Source organism: Micromys minutus (genome assembly GCF_963924665.1).
Source record: "Micromys minutus genome assembly, chromosome: 19".
Lineage (NCBI taxonomy): Eukaryota > Metazoa > Chordata > Mammalia > Rodentia > Muridae > Micromys > Micromys minutus.
Genome location: NC_137954.1, coordinates 14782665 through 14801829, shown reverse-complemented (window position 1 = coordinate 14801829; position 19165 = coordinate 14782665). Strand labels below are relative to the sequence as shown.

The 19165-nt window shown below is 45.2% G+C and overlaps 1 pseudogene across 1 annotated transcript; it reads left to right on the top strand.

Annotated features, from left to right (window-relative positions):
- The first annotated feature begins 3749 nt into the window (after positions 1-3749).
- Positions 3750-4660, top strand: LOC308433211 (small ribosomal subunit protein uS5-like; annotated as a pseudogene). Its single transcript has one exon. The product of its transcript is annotated as a small ribosomal subunit protein uS5-like (transcript).
- The last annotated feature ends 14505 nt before the right edge of the window (positions 4661-19165 follow it).

Here is a 19165-nt window from a genome sequence, read left to right as displayed (position 1 = left end):
TGAAGGCATCTGCTTAAGTAATCACCCCCCCCCCATTAACTAATTTCACAAATTTAATTCCAACAAGCCTGCCTTTGCTATGCAAAACAACAGTTCCCAACTCAGAGCTCCCAACCACCTCTTTTAGTTAAATATCTCCCCTGCCTGGTAGGACTACAAAGACCAAGTGAGACAGCTTGAAGTCCACCTAATAGCCTGGAGGCTACTAAAACTGTTCAAACTAACCAGTCCTTTGTATTTTTATGCCTGTTTACCTGTTTACTGGTGTGCCTATCATCCAAGGGAGTCTCTTTCTACTGTTTATCTCCCTCTGCTAGCTTACCTTGCCTAGGCGTTTCCAGTCAAGTCTCTGAGAGGCTGACCGCCTCCTCTGTCTGGGGAACTAGGGGAATGGGATAAAAATCTGCCTTACCAGCAATCATTTTGTAACTATATGGTTGTGTGTGTGCACGTGCGAGTAACTATGCACACACGTGTACATTGTGTTCATGTACCATAGCACATTGTATCATGGCACATGTGCGAATGGTGTGTGTGTAGATCAGAGTACAACTAGCAGTAGTTGCGGGGATGAAACTCGGGTCATCAGATTTCACTATAGGTGGCTTTCCTTGCAAAGTCATCTTGTCAGCCCGCTGAATGCATTCATTGTCTTTTTTTTTTTAATTTTGTGTGTGTGCGCACATGTGTGTGTATGCGCTCAAGCACATGCACCGTGCCCCAATGTGGAGGTCAGAGAATAATTTGTGAATTTAATTCTCTCCTTCCATCTTGCTGGTCGAGATGAAACTCGGACCCTTTGGCTTGGCAGGAAGTGCCTTTACCACTGGTGTCTTATCTACAGCCCTACTGAAATATGGGGGACTTTGACACACACAGCTCACTAGTGGGTGAGTGGTTTTGTGAAGTACATAAGGTGGGACGAGGTTGGGGTTGTCGGCTGCCCAGCACTACAATAAGGTGGACTTCATTAGAGCAAGCAGGGCACCAAGCAGTGTCGCTGTGGCCAGTGTCAGCTGTCCACAGTGGTAAGCTGTTTGCCTGCTCTAGCCCCTCAGACCGTCACCACTACCTGAAGGGACCTGATGATGTGGTAGTGTCCCTCTTTCCCTGCCCCAGCTGGTCATCAGGCAGGAGCTGAGTGCTCTGCACACTGCAGCTTGGAGAACTTGGAAGAGCAGAGATGTCCTTGTGCAGGGCACAGTCCAGGGACAGTGTCCCCTCAAGTTTTACACAGGAGTCCCACATGCAAATGCCACAGAAATCTCCAAAAAGACTACAAGACGGCACCTGGTGAAGTGTGAGAAAACCACGGTCAGGAGGCTGCCCTGGAGAAGCCCAAGAAGAGCAGGAGGATTCCCACCAAGCTCCCTAGTGCTTACCAGAAAAAGCCGCACGCCACCAGCAAAATTTTCTTTAGCCAATACACCTCATGGTAGCGTTGGATGCCTCCTTGTAGGACACTTACTAAAATGGGCTCGAAATAATAAACAAGTAGCTTTTGCACGGACAGAGGTTCATTCTCCGGAACCGAAGGTCACTCACTGGTGTTAGTGGTGTGAAGACTGAAGCCGCTGCCAAGCCCACTCTGTGCCCCCCACCTAACCTCTGTGGGAGGCAAGAACATCCTTAGATAAACTGCAGCTCACAGGCAGACCTACTTGCCCCTTGCTGACCTGAGGGCTGAGGGCTGTTCTCCCTTATCCCCTCTTCTGAGCATGAGTCATTTAATCTACAGACACAGTGCATATATACTTACATGTAATTAAGTGTATAAACTTGAATTACAAACAGTATGTTCATATTGGGTTCCTTTACAATACACAGAATCACCACACATAAGGAGAGTCAAATGAAAGGAAGCATTTTGTTGATAGCCTTAAAACTAAAGTGAATTATAGCACGATACAAAAGAATCACAATTGTATTACTGTGTTTAACAATGCCAAAGTTCCTTCTTAATTTGCCAGCCCCATTTGGCACTGACTAATAAATGCACTGTTTACATAGCCTTTCCCTCAGAATCAGATTTTCAGTTACACCGGCAAGTCCTTGTTTTGTTCTTTGCTAAGTTGGTGCAAGTGGTTTTTTTTTTCTTATAACTTTAAAAAGAGATAGATGTACAGATTTTTAAAAGCATTTTGGCGTAAAACTATATGAACATATTTTTGTCAGTACTTGATTTTTTAAAGGTTTGATAGCGTGCAGTGAAATTTTACTAGTTACCAGAAGCATAAAGTACATGTAAAACAAAACGTAACATGGAAATAGTTACGTTAAGTTTTCTTGGTCTGTAAAGATTAAACATAATGATTTTTAAATACCAAAAATGGCCACAAGGCTCTCTTCTTAGCTCTTGAGTTATTAGTGATTTAAGGTCTAGGTGTAGCCCACTCTGAGAGGGTGCGCAAGTGTTCTGAAGTCCTGAGAAATACAGCACACTTGTCCCTTACCTGCTATACAGCAGCTGAGAGTTCCTCTAAAAGGCTGTGTGTTGTCTGTAGCAGTCTTTAAACTCACTCCGTGGCCCGAAAGACAGTTTCCTTCCCAGGGAAATTTCGTGTGTCTTCCGAGTGATTCATGGCAACTACAGAAAAGCGTTTATGCCGTTTTGATGTGCCCATTCAGGGAGAACGTTTATGCTTTCTATTTGCAGTGTGTTCTGATAACAAAAAGGCTTTTTAAATGTACTGCCTTGAACTTCTATAGAATGTCTCAGGGTCTGGTGCCTCAGGTCTGCACACACACCAAATATAAACTCTATATACTTCAGCTGCCTTACCTAACTTGTAGAGATCCTGGTCTCAATTCCCAGTACTAAAAACAAATAAAACAAAAACCCAAATACTGGGCTCAGCAGATAAGGGAGCTTCCTTACTAAATTTAATCGCTGAAATCCTCGTGGTGGAGGCGGCGGGGAGACCCAAGAGCCGCAAGTTGTCCTAATGACTTGCACACAAACACAGTGCCTGCCAAATGCATTCATGATGCACAGGGCAAAAAGCATCAAATAAATGTTAATTACAGCAACCTGACGAAACTGTCCACACCAAACTGGGCATTTGTAAAGCTGGTCTTCAAGTGTTTCAAGCAGGTGAGTATCTTTGTCTGATGAGCAAAACAGGTGCACTGTGAAAACCATAGTAAGAAATCGCACAACTCCTTGCTGGGTGTATCTAAATATCAGATTGAAGTATTGGAATGCCAGCACTAGCAGGGCCACACTGGCATTAAGTCACTTTGTTTCTAATCAGGTCCATGCTTCTTAGAATAATTCCATGGCCCTCCAATTCTGCCTTCAAAGGAAAGAAAACTTCTAATATATAGATAGAAATAAATTGGTCGTGAATGCCCCTGAGAACACCAGTAAATAACCACAAAATCTGGGCACTGTAAACCAAGTCTTGAGCTTCCAAACCTACAAAACCTACTAATTTATTTAACATGGAAATTGTATGTGCCTTTTCTTGCTAGAAAACATTTAAACAGTCACTGTGAAACTCAAATGTGGATTTGGTAAAAGGCTATTACAAATGTATGCTTTCGGAGATATTTTTGTTTGCTTAAATTTTTTTTAGGATTTATAAGTTGTTTTCGTTTGTTTTGAGTGTTTTTTTTTTTTTTTTTAGAATTTTTGGAAAAATTTTTAAAAGCGTATTTAAAAAAAAAAAAAAAGGTGAAACTCGGGGCTAAGATGTCTCTGTGGTTAAGAGTAAGAATTGCCTTCTTCTTCTTCGGGAAAACACGAAATGGCGGATGACGCCGGTGCAGCGGAGGGCCCGGAGAACCCGGAGGACCCGGAGGACCCGGAGGACCCGGAGGACCCAGGGACCCAGGCTTAGGAGGCTGCGGCGGCAGCTTCCGCGGAGGATTCGGCAGCGGTCTTAGGGGCCGCGGTCATGGTCGAGGCCGAGGCCGTGGTCGAGGCCGTGGGGCTCGTGGAGGTAAAGCTGAAGACAAGGAGTGGATCCCCGTCACCAAGCTGGTTAAGGACATGAAGATCAAGTCTTTGAAGGAGATCTACCTGTTCTCCCTGCCCATTAAGGAGTCTGAGATTATCAGCTTTTTCCTGGGTGCATCTCTAAAAGATGAGGTTCTGGAAATCATGCCAGTGCAGAAGCAGACCCGGGCTGGCCAGCGGACCAGGTTCAAGGCTTTCGTCGCTATCGGGGACTACAATGGTCACGTTGGTCTTGGTGTTAAGTGCTCCAAGGAGGTTGCCACTGCCATCCGAGGGGCCATCAATCTGGCCAAGCTTTCCATCCTCCCTGTGAGGAGAGGCTACTGGGGGAACAAGATTGGCAAGCCCCACACTATCCCATGCAAGGTGACAGGCCGCTGTGGCTCTGTGCTGGTGAGTCTCATTCCTGCACCCAGAGGCACTGGCATTGTCTCTGCTCCTGTGCCCAAGAAGCTTCTGATGATGGCCGGTGTAGATGACTGCTACACTTCAGCCAGAGGCTGCACTGCCACCCTGGGCAACTTTGCCAAGGCCACCTTTGATGCCATCTCCAAGACTTACAGCTACCTGACCCCTGACCTCTGGAAAGAAACTGTGTTCACCAAGTCTCCTTATCGGGAATTCACTGATCATCTTGTGAAAACCCACACTAGAGTCTCTGTTCAGAGGACCCAGGCTCCAGCTGTGGCTACCACGTAAGGGTTTTTATAAAAGACAAAATAAATGAAGTAAGTCTGTTAAAAAAAAAAAAAAAAAGAGTAAGAATTGCTCTTCCAGAGTACAGTTCCCAGCAACCACTGCAGTGGCTCCCAACAACCTATCCTCCAGTTCCATCGTATCCAATGCCCTGACTTCAGTGGGTACCAGCATGCACATAGTGCACATAAATTCGGGCAGGCACACAAACATACACATGATAAATAAAATTAAAAACCAGTATGGGTGTACACTACGCCCCAAAGTTAGTATCTGTTTCCAAATAATTGTATGAGCACTTTTGCCCGTTAGTGACAATAGCAAGACCTGCTGGGAAAATCACTGTGGTGTCCCAGACCCAGGCCTTGGCCCTGAGAGTCTGAGAACTGTCTATCAAGCCTCCTCCTCTACAAGGCTGCGGTGCAGGTCCCCAGCTTTCCCTCTCGGTTCTGTGCTTCCCACTCCTTCTCTCCTCTGTGTTGCATCGGCTCTGGGAATCTCAGGGGTGCTGAAAGGAGGCTCTTCCCCAGGCTATGATATCGGGCAAAGAGGAAAGAAATGGCTAGCTGAGCTAAAAACGCTCAAACTTAAAACATACAGCTGAAGAACGAAGAGCTGTGCCCGGCAATGCATGGAGCAAGGCAAGGCCCGAGCATCACCACATCACCGCACTGCCCGACCATCACCGCATCACCGCACTGCCTGACCATCACAGCATCACTGCACTACCCGACCATCACCGCACTGCCCGACCATCACCACATCACCACACTGCCCGACCATCACCACACTGCCCGACCATCACCGCATCACCGCACTGCCCGACCATCACCGCACTGCCCGACCATCACCACACTGCCAGACAATCACTGCACTACCCGACCATCACCGGGTCACTGCACTCACTACCCAACCATCACAGCATCACCGCACTGCCCGAGCATCACCGTACTACCGGACCATCACCCCACTGCCAGACAATCACTGCACTACCCGACCATCACCACACTACCCGAGCATCACTGCACGGCCCGACCATCACTGCACTATCTGAGCATCACCGCACTGCCCGACCATCACCGCATCACCGCACTGCCCGAGCATCACTGCACTGCCCGACCATCACCGCATCACTGTACTACCCGACCATCACTGCACTGCCCGACCATCACCATACTACCCGACCATCACCTCACTGCCCAAGCATCACTGCACTGCCCGACCATCACAGTACTACCCGACCATCACCGCATCACTGCACGGCCCGACCATCACAGTACTACCCAACCATCACCGCACTGCCCGACCATCACCGTACTGCCCGAGCATCACTGCACTGCCTGACCATCACCGTACTGCCCGACCATCACCGCACTATCTGAGCATCACTGCACTCTCGGGAGTCACCTCCTTGCTCGGGTGTTACTGCACTGCTGTCCGACTCTTCCACACCTGCCCAACTCTGTGGAGCACTTTTCACAGTCCACTCCTCTCTCACCCTCCCTTTAACATTCCCTTTAACATAACAGAGCTTAGCTCTTCCCTCTCGTAACAAAAAGTAAAGAAAAATCGGTTCCCACCACTTTAATTACGTGTATAATTGTGTATGTGTTTGGGGGAACTATACACACTTGTGTTATTATGCACTATGGAGGTCAGAGGAAGTCCAGTTTCTCCTTCCATGGTGAATTCTGGGGATCAACCTCAAGTCCTCAAGCGTGGCCACAAGTGCCTTTATTGCTAAGACACTTCATGGGTTGGGGGTCCTACACTAAGGTATAACACGCAGACGCACGGGAAACACCGTCCTTCCCGAAGCTGATGTGAGGGGATGCTGCCTGGAGGTCTTTGCTTGGACTTCAGAGTCCTGTCCTGCCTCTCGCTCTCATTCACAGGAGTGCACTTTACTTCTGTCACTCTGGATGTCTCTTGAAAGGCAACTCATGAACTAAAGCTCTTCTTTGGGGCGCCCTCCGTGTGCTGAGTGGGGTTCCCTCTCTAACCCTGAAATGTTTTTTTCCTGAATCCCTGTGAGGGATTTCTGACTTCTCCCTGAGAACATCACATCAATTCAAAACTGTGACTTTTACCGTGACTACCTTAACGTCCTTCCTTTCTCACGGGCAACACACTGAGTTACAAAGACTGTTCTGGGGCTCCAAGGTTATCCTTCAATAACCCACCTATGGAGAGACAGAGCAGCAATCGGAATCTCTACCCAGGGTGGTCGGCTTTCTTTGTCTGTACGAAGAAATGGGGAAAGTAGCTAAATACTCCAAATGTCATTTACACTGTTAAAGCTTTTAAAATGTATATTTCAAAAGTTATTTTCCTCCCCTGTAAGCCCTACAGCAACGCCGTGTTTCATCAAACGCCCTTCTCCACTGAACACTGACACGTGCTCTCCTGCAGTCTCGAGCTCTCCTGTGCTCTCTTAAGTTCTCTTGGGCTCTCCTGCACTCTCTTGCGCTCGCGTGCACTCCCGTGCACTTCCATGCGCTCTCTGGGGCTCTAGCAGCAAGAGTGTGCTCCCGTGCACTTGCCCTCCAGTGCGCCCTCTTGTGCTCTCTTGCACTCTTGTTCTCTAACGCTCTCTTATGCTCCCCTGCTCTCTCCTGCCCTCTCTTACACACCCCTGCTCTCTCCTGCCCTCTCTTACACACTCCTGCCCTCTCTTGCACTCTCTTGCACTTTCCTGCCCTCTCCTGCCATTTCTTATGTTCTCTTACCCTTCTCGAGAGCTCTCCTGCGCTCCCGTGTGCTCGCTTACCCTCCTGTGTGCTGTCGTGCCCTCGAGTTTGCTCTCTTGTGCAAAACTTCATACTGCTACTTCACACTTTTACACCATCACCAAGGATTCCTCCAAAATCACCACAGTAAACGGAAATTTACCGAGCAATCTAATGGAGTTGTTTTGTAAACAATTTTTCCATGATTTTCTTTTTCCACTCTTAGCACATGTAGTCAAATATGAGGGGGAGGACGATCTTGTTGAAATCTTCCATTTGGATCAAACGAGCCAAATGCGTAGCAGGTTATGAGGATCTTCGGGGATCGAGAAAGTTTCCTGGTCCCCGTGGAAGACTTGGGACACGGAAAACCAGCTGGGTAACTCTCTTCACATCTAGTTCAACGAAACAGACTGATAAGTAGTTAAAACTGTGGACAGACGGCACACCCCTGTGCACATTGTCTGTCAAAAGTAATAAAAGACCAGAAAGAACACTGGCTCGGAGATGAATTCTTAAAGAACCTGCCTCTGGTCACAACTGTTGTAAATGGTCTCAAATCACAGCATAAGCCTGTAAACCTATACAGACTCATGCACTTCTGTGAGTGTGTGTTTGTGCATGAGTGTGTGCTTAGCCATATGCTAACAGTAACTAACAAAACATCAGGGTGTCAGATATTACTCCATACCATAAGTTGAAGAAAAAAATTAAATACAAGACGTAAGTTTTATGGTAGTGCAATTAAAATAATTAGAAGAAACACAGTAAGCTCCAAAACTGATCACTTTATCACATTATTGCCAGTATTGTAAGGAAAACAAAGTTTCATTTAACTTTCTTTGTCAGTTCAGCCACTGTGGAAAATGTTAGCAAGACACGTTCTCAGAAATTATCCAATGGAAATGAATTTTACCCTAACAAGTTGCTCCTCAATGCAGACTTATGGCAGCGCTGTCTCTCACTGAATTTGTCTGAATTCCCTAAGTTCCTCTTTGCCCTTAAACTCTGCTTTAACTGCACTAAAGGTGTAAGTTGGTTTGGAGAGGTGTCTCCCTGGTTAAGAACACTGGCTGCTCTTCCAGAGGTTCCAGGTTCATATTTTCAGCACCCCGGTGGCAGGTCACAACGGTAACTCCAGTTCCAGGGGATCCTACACTCTCACACAGACATACATGCAGGCAAAACACCAATGCACACAAAATAAAATAAATTATTAATAAATATTTCAGTCAACCACTGCAGCACCCCTCTTCTTAGTCTACAAATGGCACAGGTACCTGCTTTTTCCCAGATGCAGGTCAGCCAGAAGTTTTCCCTGCCTGAACTCCCCAGAGCTCACAAGTGCCTCTAAGCTGAATTTGCCAAACAGTACACAGCTTACTTGACAGCCATTCTTGTTTCAGAGAAGGTCTTGGGGAGCCTGAGGACAGCCAGGATGTGAACTGCTGCTCTGTACATGGCATGAACACAGCACACAAGAACACACAAAATGCAAAAATGGGATTTTTATACTGAGCCGGCAGGCCGGCATAGAGCCTAGTTCCAGCACTAAGAGGCAAAGGGAGAGGGGTCTGTGCAATGAGCCTGGTCTACAAAAAGACTTCCAGGACAGCTCATGCTACACGGAGGAACTCTGTCATGAAAAACCAAAGATAAATTAATAATATAATTGCTATTATTAGTATAATAATAAATGAAATAAGCCAGCAAGATACTTCAGAAGGTAAAGAAAGGCACTGATGATCTGAACGTCATCTTCATCTTTGTTTTTGTCGAAAATCATCTGGTAGCAGTTTGGAAATTGAGTTAGGAAAAGAAAAATATTTGAATGAAAATGGGAAAACGGTTGGACCCTTGAAATCGGAAACGGTAATAGGGTTAAAAAGATCTTAACTTCCTTGTGAGTATTAAAAAGGATGAGGAAGACACACTTGAAAGATGTGAGTGCAGGGACTGAAGAACCGAGCTGAGCAAAGCCTTCATGATAACAACCCTCTTCAGCTGGCACTGAGAAATCTATCTTGGACACAAGTACTGGCTACTCTGAAGAATTCAAATATATTATTCAGTTTTTCAGTCGGTGACACTGGGAGAAAGCAAAAGGTTTTCTTTTTACTTTAAACCAAACAACCAACCAACAAACACCCCACACCAAACAAAAAAGGCAAAGGAAATTAAATGGAGATGAAATGGTACCTGCTCGCTCTGTGATGACATCAGAGTCTGCTCCTAAAAGGACTTGCAAACTGATGCTGTCCGTCTTCAATACCTCACTTGTACGGTTTGGGAAAGAGAAGGGGGCATGCATCTAAGAATGTCACCAGCTATTTATCGACCAGTTGCTTTTTTGTTCCACCCAGAAATTAGTTCCCTCCCTTGTACAGCCATGTGAATGTTCAATGTTGGGTCAGGGGTAATTTCTCAGGCTTAATTTCCTTGTGAAGATTAAAGCAACTAGCACACGGGTGTACTTTAAACACCAGGGCTCCTTCCTCAGTTTAAAACCCCAGTCCCACTGCTCCTGTGACTGTTGGACAAACCACCTGCTTCTTTGAAGCCTGCTTTCTTACCCTTCATATCCTAAAGCATAAAGTAGCTGTGACGGGGCCAGAGAGAAGGATGAGCACTAAAAGCACTGCAGTAATCAGGGGACGATTGTCTAGGTCTGAAATCTTAGACTGTGATTTGAAATCTGCAGCTCAAGACAGGCTCCCGAGAAGCCGGAGCACACAATGTGAAAGTGTCTGTGTGCGACCATAGCCACTCTCTGTATTTCAACATCAGTTGGCGCGTTTTGATTATCAGCCACGGGCTGTCAGTGATAACTGTAGCAGGCCAGGGGAAATGCCAGATTCCGGGTGGAAACGGGATTGGCAGCCCCGATGTTTTTAATTTAATTTACAGCAAGACACTTCCTGTCTTGAAGCAAGACGAGGATGTTGTCTTAAAGGAAGAGAAGCAAGGGTCTCCGTGGAATAGATGGAGCCAGAAGAACAGGGCCATTCACCCTGCAGGGCAGTAAGAAGGGAGCTTTCGCGCTCTGGAGGGATTTATGTCAATCGACCTTCCCAGCACCAGGCAGGCAGATCTCAGAGTTCCAGGTACAGCCAGGGATTCACCTAGAGAAGCACTGTGTCGGAAAACGCAACTCAGAAGCCACAGGCCTTCTACTTTGCCGCTAACGCTCCGCCACGACTTCCGCGGCAAGCGGTGTCCCCCTGCCACTAGCGGAAAAACTGGAGAGATGGAACCGAAAATTCAGTTTGGATGCTTTTTATTTTATTGTATTTTATTTATTTAATTTATTTATTAATTTTTTATAGTAGAGAATAGTTTATTCAGGTCATGGGAGAGTTAAGAGGGTGGTAGAGGCAGAGAGAGAGAGAGAGAGAGAGAGAGAGAGAGAGAGAGAGTGAGCGAGAGAGTAGAGGAATAGAGGCCAGCCATGAACACGTGGAGGGAGAGGGGGGAAAGGGAAGGGAAAAGGAGGGGTACGGGTAGGAGAGCAAGGCTGCAAGAGCACAAGAGCAAGAGCTGTATTTTATTTTTTATGATTCAAGGATTTATTAAATGGCACATGCAAAACATACTGCTAACCGCATTAGCAAAAGAGCAGTGTAAAAACACTCCACAATTCTGCAACTGTCAACTGAAAAATGTTTGTTCTAGTGGTTGAAAGGCCCAACCCTGTACTCTCGCCAGTGAGTTAGGTTGTACAGAACAGTATTAGCACCAGCAGTTGACAGAACCTCACAGACCCACGACAGAAGTATGTCCGCATGGGTGAGGTCTAGGGGCAGCATTAGTCACATGGGCTGTTGGTACTCTGGCAAGACAGTGATGTTTAGAAGGTTCATAGTTTAAGAATATCTAAAATAGTTTACAAACTGCAAATCTGCAACACATGATTTTTGCACCTGGTTACTTGAAATCTGAGGGGAGCACTAGTTTGCTGTAACTAAGGTGAAAACAGGAATGCACTTCTACCGACCAAATAATCCCCGAAAGCATTATCAGAAAGATCTCATAGTACAGGTCACACATACTGCTTGTTAAGAAGGGGATCCTAAAGAAAAGTACTTGCTAAGTTAGCAACTGTGAGGATGGAGATTTAAGTACGGATTCACACACTCTACCCAGTACACCCACAACTAGGAACAGAATACTTTGTTAGAGGAAACACAGGTACCAGAGTTCTGTTCAAACTTAGAAAACCCACTGAGATCACAAAGCTACGTAGTGAACACGGGCTGATAAGTTACAGGAGCTTTACATGGCAGCTGTCATAAAAAGGCTGTGCTGTGCCACCCGGTCTGGGAACTATGGAAGGGTCTGGGAACTATGGAAGGGTCTGTACCCTACACTCCGGAGGCTGCAGTCTTCTTAAGGACAGAAGTCTCTCACCAGTTTAGTGCTTAAGTGTTCTCAGCACAACGCAACTTAGTTCACAACGTATTTTGGCAATTCTTATTCTGAGCAAGAATAGGGGATTTTGAAAAATAAGGCTTTAAGAAGGTGTTGTCATTTTAGGGCTGAAATTTAATAGATTGTAAGTTGGAATCCTTACATTTAAAAGAGAACCTTAAAATTATTGACTGGTTCATCGGTTCAAAATGGTTTTATGGAAAAATTAATCTTGAACAAAAACTTGGCATCGAATGCGAAGGCTCTGCTTTTTTTTTTTTTTTTTTTTTTTGAGCAAAGCACACAAAAGTTCGGGGGACAGGACCAAGAACGAGGCGCTCAGACATTTACAACAACAGGCATTTTCTAGTCCTCTTCTTGTCTAGATAGGAGGTGGATAGAGGATAGCTTCATCGAACACGTCCTTCAGTCCAGGTATCTGACAGCACCGATCACTTTCGCCATGGCTAGCCCCCGCGGGTAGGTGATAGGAGCCAGCTTCTTCTCCTTCAGCTTCTAGATCGTGTCCTATACATCCATAAGATCAAGCTTCATCCCCACTAGGATGATGGGAGTATTGGGACAGTGGTCGCACTTCGGGATACCACTTTGCACGGACATTTTCAAATGATACAGGACTCACAGGGAAAAACAGATTAAGAACACGTCTGTTTGCGGATGGGAGAGGGGACGCAATCTGTCATAATCTTCTTGTCCAGCTGTGTCCCACAGGCCCACAGGCGTTGGTGGCAGCGGCCGGTCACTGAGGCGGGATGCGCGGGCAAGTGGTTGCGAGGCTGTGGGGTGCTGGGCGCCTAGTGTGAGCATCCACTCAGCCTGGCCCTCAGCCGACTGGAAGGAAAAGCACAGCCGCAGTCACCTTTGCATGCTTTTAAACTCTCCTCTTCTTTCATTGCATCTTTTAGAGCCTGCCTTGTTTTGAGGAAGGAGCTGAGTAGACCAGGCTAGCCTGGAATTCCCCGGATTCTGAGCACAGTGTGCTACCGGGGAATAGCCGAGGCCTCGTGCCGCAGCGAGAGCGCTCAAATGAGGAGTAAACTATTTAATGACCGACCAATGCCTCAGTTCCCCATCCGGTCAGAAGACTTAGTACTTCTGGGTCGCAGACCATGGCCGCAGGCAAGGTGTTGGGGCGTCTTTGAACTTGGCAGATCGCTTTCGGCCTTCACGCTGTAAGTAAGCTTTTCCTGGTCACGGTTTAACCGTGGGAACTTCTGGAGATTGTCTGGTTATTTCTGCTCGTAACCCGGAGGCACGCAAAGGTAATCCTTCGCTCGCGGCCGTTTTATCGGAACCGGAACCGCGCCATACATTTGTTGGGTCTGTGCTGGCTTCAGGTATGCATCCTCAGAACATATATGACTACTAATGCCACAAAGTAATTTATCACCATAAGTGATCAATTATTGTCTTCTAATAGACTAACTTCTCGATCTCTCTCGGGCTATATGACCTCAGGACCAGGCGGGAATAGCTACGTACTAATTAATCTATTTATTAGGGTTTATAATAATTCTCACAACTTAGATATGACTACAGAAGAGGAACATGCTTTTGAATTTGTAGCTAATTTAATGATAAAGAGCTAAGATCAGAGAGCTTATTTAAGGATATTATTTTGGTTTTGTGTTTATCCTAAGAGAGAACATCGGCTCAAAGAAACCATTGTGAGAAGGAAGATAATGAAGTCACTGCTATTCCAGCAGAGTTACATTGTGCTCGCACTGTAAATATATATATATATATATATATATATATATATATATATATATATATATATATATATATAGAGAGAGAGAGAGAGAGAGAGAGAGAGAGAGAGAGAGAGAGAGCTAGGACATTCTGATCCTACGCTCAATAATGTTCTGTTTGTGTCAGACCATTCAATAAAAGTGTTCATTTCTTGTGATGCGTGTCAGTAAGGCAGACCTTTGTACATCCTGCTGATGAACTTTAAACCACCTGGCGTGAGAACTGAAAAAGTATCTATTCCAAGAAAGAAACGCTGTCCAGGCACTCTCTGAAGTTTGATGAATATGTTATATACTGATTGTATGAGAAAAATGTAAAAGGGGAAAATTGGCCATTCAGTAGGGAATTACTATGCTTTTGAGCAAAGTTTACTCATAGTAGTTAGGAAACTTCTTCTTTAATTCTAAGCTTTTATCAAAGTGTGAAGCAAATGAATATTATTGTATATACTCTAACAAAGGCATGAACTGTCCCTACTCACATGCTTATTTTCTTCCTCCCTATTTTGAAATATATTAATTTATAAGAAAAAAATTTTAGACATACGATTTTTGTTGTGTTCTGTTTTGATGTCCAGACAGAGCTGGAACCTGTCTTTTAACTCAGGCTGGCCTTGAAGCCCTCTCCCAGTCTCCATGTCCCAGGACTGGTTTTATAGGTCTGCACTTCAGTCCTTGGCTGAACACCACCTTTATGTAGCAAAAGTCAAGCAATTTTAAATGTATTTTTTTTGTCTTGAAACTTACAGTCTGTCATTAGCTCTGCAAAACACAGGCATAGGAAGAAGCAAGGCATTTGTGTAAGAGGAAGACTGCCAGGGTGGTGCTCTAGCCTTCCTAGTGCTGAGATCCTTTCTGAACTCCCCATGGAACCCTGCTGGTCTAACTCTCCAGCCCCTCAGCCTACAGGTTCCCTACCAACCCTTACCCTGCTCTTTTTCTCGTTTCCCTCCCACTGTGTGTGCCTCTGGTCTGGGCATTTTCCTTTCCCACTGGCTTTGGAGGCCCTGTCTTCTCTGGGGTTTGTAATTATCCCAGTGATCTGTTGTCCCCAGTGCTTTGTTCTCTTGCCTCCTCCCTTCTCACCTGACCTGCACCCCTTTCTTTCACTAGGGCTCTCCTATTAGCTGTCACCCTAGAAATAAACTGGATAAAAACTAGACAGGATGCACGGGTATCTAAGTAGAACGACACCCGCACATGTGATGTGAGCCTCGGCTTTGGGGCTCTAGGTTGGGAGAGAGGGCAATGTGCATTCACAGAGACTGTGCCTCATGCCTTACATTTTCATCTTTTCCTGGATTAGCAATATAACAAACACTTCAGACACCAGGCAGAGAGAAAGCCACAGCTCTCAGTCAGCCACATAATCACCAGGAGGAAAAAAATGGTACTCTGCTGCGCAGTGTGTTGCTAAGCAACAATGTGCAGTAGCTTAGGCGTATTCAATCTGTTTTCAATTTAAGATGTGTTCATCTTACAATGTGTTTATCAAGGTGTCACCTCATTATAAATCAAGGCTCATCTGCAAAAGTAAGTTCTCCCTGTGAAGAACACCTGGTCACTGGTCTGACACTTAACCATTATTAAGCCAGGCCACAGAAGTGTCCAGAAAAAGGCTCATGGACTAGCTCCATGACTTCTCCAAATCTTGTCAGCCCAAGGCTTCCTGCAGCAACAAAATTAGAGGAAGACACAACAGTGTAAAAAGAGACCTGAACAGTAACAACATAAAAAGAGAGGCACAGGAACAGCGTAAAAAGATTGGCACAGGAACAGCGTAAAAAGATCGGCACAGGAACATGTAAAAAGAGAGGCACAGGAACAGTGTAAAAAGAGAGCCACAGGAACAGCATAAAAAGAGAGGCACAGGAACAGTGTAAAAAGAAAGGCACAGGAACAGTGTAAAAAGAGAGGCACAGGAACAGTGTAAAAAGAGAGGCATAGGAACATGTAAAAAGAGAGGTACAGGAACAGTGTAAAAAGAGAGGCACAGGAACATGTAAAAAGAAAGGCACAGAAACATGTAAAAAGATCGGCACAGGAACAGTGTGAAAAGAGAGGCACAGGAACATGTAAAAAGATCGGCACAGGAACTGTGTAAAAAGAGAGGCACAGGAACATGTAAAAAGAAAGGCACAGGAACAGTGTAAAAAGAGAGGCACAGGAACAGTGTAAAAAGAGAGGCACAGGAACAGTGTAAAAAGAGAGGCACAGGAACATGTAAAAAGAAAGGCACAGGAACATGTAAAAAGATTGGCGCAGGAACAGTGTGAAAAGAGAGGCACAGAAACATGTAAAAAGAGAGGTACAGGAACAGTGTAAAAAGAGAGGCACAGGAATAGTGTAAAAAGAAAGGCACAGGAACAGTGTAAAAAGAGAGGCACAGGAACAGTGTAAAAAGAGAGGCACAGGAACATGTAAAAAGAGAGACACAGGAACAGTGTAAAAAGAGAGGCACCGGAACATGTAAAAAGTGAGGCACAGGAACGTGTAAAAAGAGAGGCACAGGGAACAGTGTAAAAAGAAAGGCACAGGAACATGTAAAAAGAGAGGGACAGGAACATGTAAAAAGAGAGGCACAGGAACATGTAAAAAGAGAGGCACAGGAACAGTGTAAAAAGAAAGCTGCAAACAGAGCAGTCAAAGTATTGAGGTCTGCCCTTGACCCTCCTGGTAGCCCAGAAACTGCACGGAGAAACTGGGGCTCCGTCACTGAGGGTCTGTGGCTCTTTCGTGCTACACAGCATAGCACCCCAGCCATATCCTTGTCCACCCTTAAGTATTCTGTTGTCTATGTCATTATGAATCCTCTCACAGGGAGGAAAATGACATCTCTGTCCTGACAGAAACAGACCGCAGAGAGGAATAACTGGTGACAAGACCCCCCTCTTCCCAACAGAGCCGACCAGGTGGGATCTAATTGTCAGGTCAAGGGCTGAGGTACACAGGAAATTACTTCCCATAGTGAGAGAACGGGGAGCAAGTCCCTGAACCCACTGAGTGAGGAGTTACAGCAGGACCATCCCTAGCCTGTGTTCTCTGTGGGGAATAAGCTCGCAAGCAGCAATGAATGGCATCCCCATGGGACAATAAGTATGAAGATTGTAATGCCTATTGGGGACCTTCTTTCTCTTTGTCCCTCTGACCCTAATGAGGAGACCTTAGAGTAGGAGGCAGCTGGTTAGGAACAAGGACAGTCAGAATTCGAAATGGAGGCTGTGGCTCACAGCGGGGAATATTTGATACTATCAGGAGCTTGGCAAATGTCCAGTGTGAGGGGAAATATACTTTAGCTGCCTAGAAATAAGCCATTTCAACGACTTTTCTTGAGAAAAACAAAAAGTGGCTCCTGGACAGCCAGGGCTATACAGAGAAACCCTGTCTGGATAAAGCAAACACAAAAACAAAACATTGTGCTGGGATTGGGTCCTGTGGCAAGTGCTAGCTATTATTCATACAGCCTCGACCCTCAGCACCACACCTACAGAGAGGAGGAGGCTACACTGTCTTGTCCTTGGGAGCTTTCAAGGAAAAAAGCCTCCGGTTTAGACACCAGGTCTGTACCCATTCTTTGTCCCCTCCTGACTGAAGAAATAACGAAGATTGAGGTTTCTGGTGGATAAAAGTCTAAATAAAACAAGACAAAAATATGTTGGTCTGGCAACCTCAAAACCAAATGTGTAAGAATATATTTTTATAAAACAAAAGTGTACTAAATGTCAACTTGAAATCACAATTCTGCAACTGAAATGTATTGAACATTTTAAATTGTACTCCTTGTACAACTTGACAAGCTATTTCCTGAGGAAAATTGCTCTTGCTCCTGGGTCTCCTCCTCTTCACTGTGAACGTTCCTACACATCTTTGGTCACGAGTGTCCAGTTTTTCTAACAAGTTTGTGTTAGCATGCTATATACTAAAAACCTGAACATGTCATGTATGTGATAGTAATACTGAATTGTGAATTAAAGGTTTCTTGACATTTGAAGATGCTAATTGTGCCTCCAACTTTTAGACTAGAAAGTCACTAGAATCTGTTCATAAAATAATATGGAGTACTAGAGAGATGGGTCAGTGGTTAGAGCACTGACTGCTATTTCAGAGGTCCTGAGTTCAATTCCCAGAAACCACATGGTGGCTCACAGCCATCTGTAATGAGATCTGATGCCCTCTTCTAGTGTGTCTCAAGACAGTGACATCATGATCATATACATAAAATAAACTTTTTTAAAAATATAAGGACTAGAGATGATGGTGGTGTTAAAAGCACTGGCTGCTCTTGGAGAGGACCCAGGTTCAATTCCCAATACCCAAACAGTAGTTCACAACCATCCTTTTTGTTTTGTTTTCGTTTGGTTTTGGGTTGTTTTTTTGTTCTGTTTTGTTTTGTTTTGAGACAACAAAGGGTTTCTCAGTGTAGCCCAGGCTGTTCTAGAACTTGCTCTGTAGATGAAGCTAGGCTCAAATGCTAAGATCTCTCGGCCTCTGCCTCTGCCTCAGCCTCCTGAGTGCTGGGATTAAAGGTGTGCACCCACTACACCTAGGCTTTCAAACTAATTCCAGGGGATCTGACATGTTCTTCTAATATCTGTGGCGCACATAACCCACATACATACACAACTACATACATACAGAAAAGGCATTTACACAATAATTCGTAAAATGAAATAAAATCTAAAAATGTAAAAAGAAATAATGGCCACACAGCTGTTCAGTTTCCTCTGAAGGGTAGGAAAGATGGCGGTGCAGGAAACAGCACTTGATAGAAGCCTGACGATCTAAGTTTGATCCCCAGAACTCACAGAAAAGTGAGGAAAAGTGACACACACACACACACACACACACACACACACACATTTAAGTAAATCTTGACTGAAGTATGTAAAGAACTCCAGCAAGGCTTCCCATGAATGTAAGCAGAGCAGCCAAAACAAGAGGAGAGAAGGTTTTCAAGAGAATCATGTGCTGAACTGAGACCAAGCTGCAACAAAACAGAAAAGAAAAACAAAAAATACGCTCCAGAAAACCCCACATACAGGGTGTGTGTGTGTGTGTGTGTGTGTGTGTGTGTGTGTGTGTGTGCAAATTAAAATGTGTACAAATCCTTAACACAATCAAAGGACTGCGCAAGAAAATGGGAACAGAAAGTAGTGCCGGATAGTGAAGGCAGAAGAGATGGGACCGAAGCTCACTGACTGTAAGTGAAGCAGCCACCACAGAAATCTGTGTGGCAGGTCCTGCGAACAAAGAACCTCACAAAAGGACAGACACAGCTGCCGGCAGGACAAGATGTCTGGGAAAGAATGAAGGATTGGAGGGCCACTCTCGAAGGAAAAGGGTTTCTAAGGACTGGGGGATGGGAAGAGAGCTCCCAGGGTTCATGGGTTACGGAGGTTCAGATTTGAAAGAAAAGATAGTTCGCAGCATCTGCCACATAGTGAGACTGTGACACACAGTCTCACTATGCGAACTGTATCCTTGAAAGAAGCAACTTCAGCATTAATAGTGTGCACTACCCTGCTTTAAAATCTTGGCAGAAGAAAAGGCCAGACAGAACCCTAAATTCCTTCTGCTTATTATCCCGTTTTGCCCTTTTA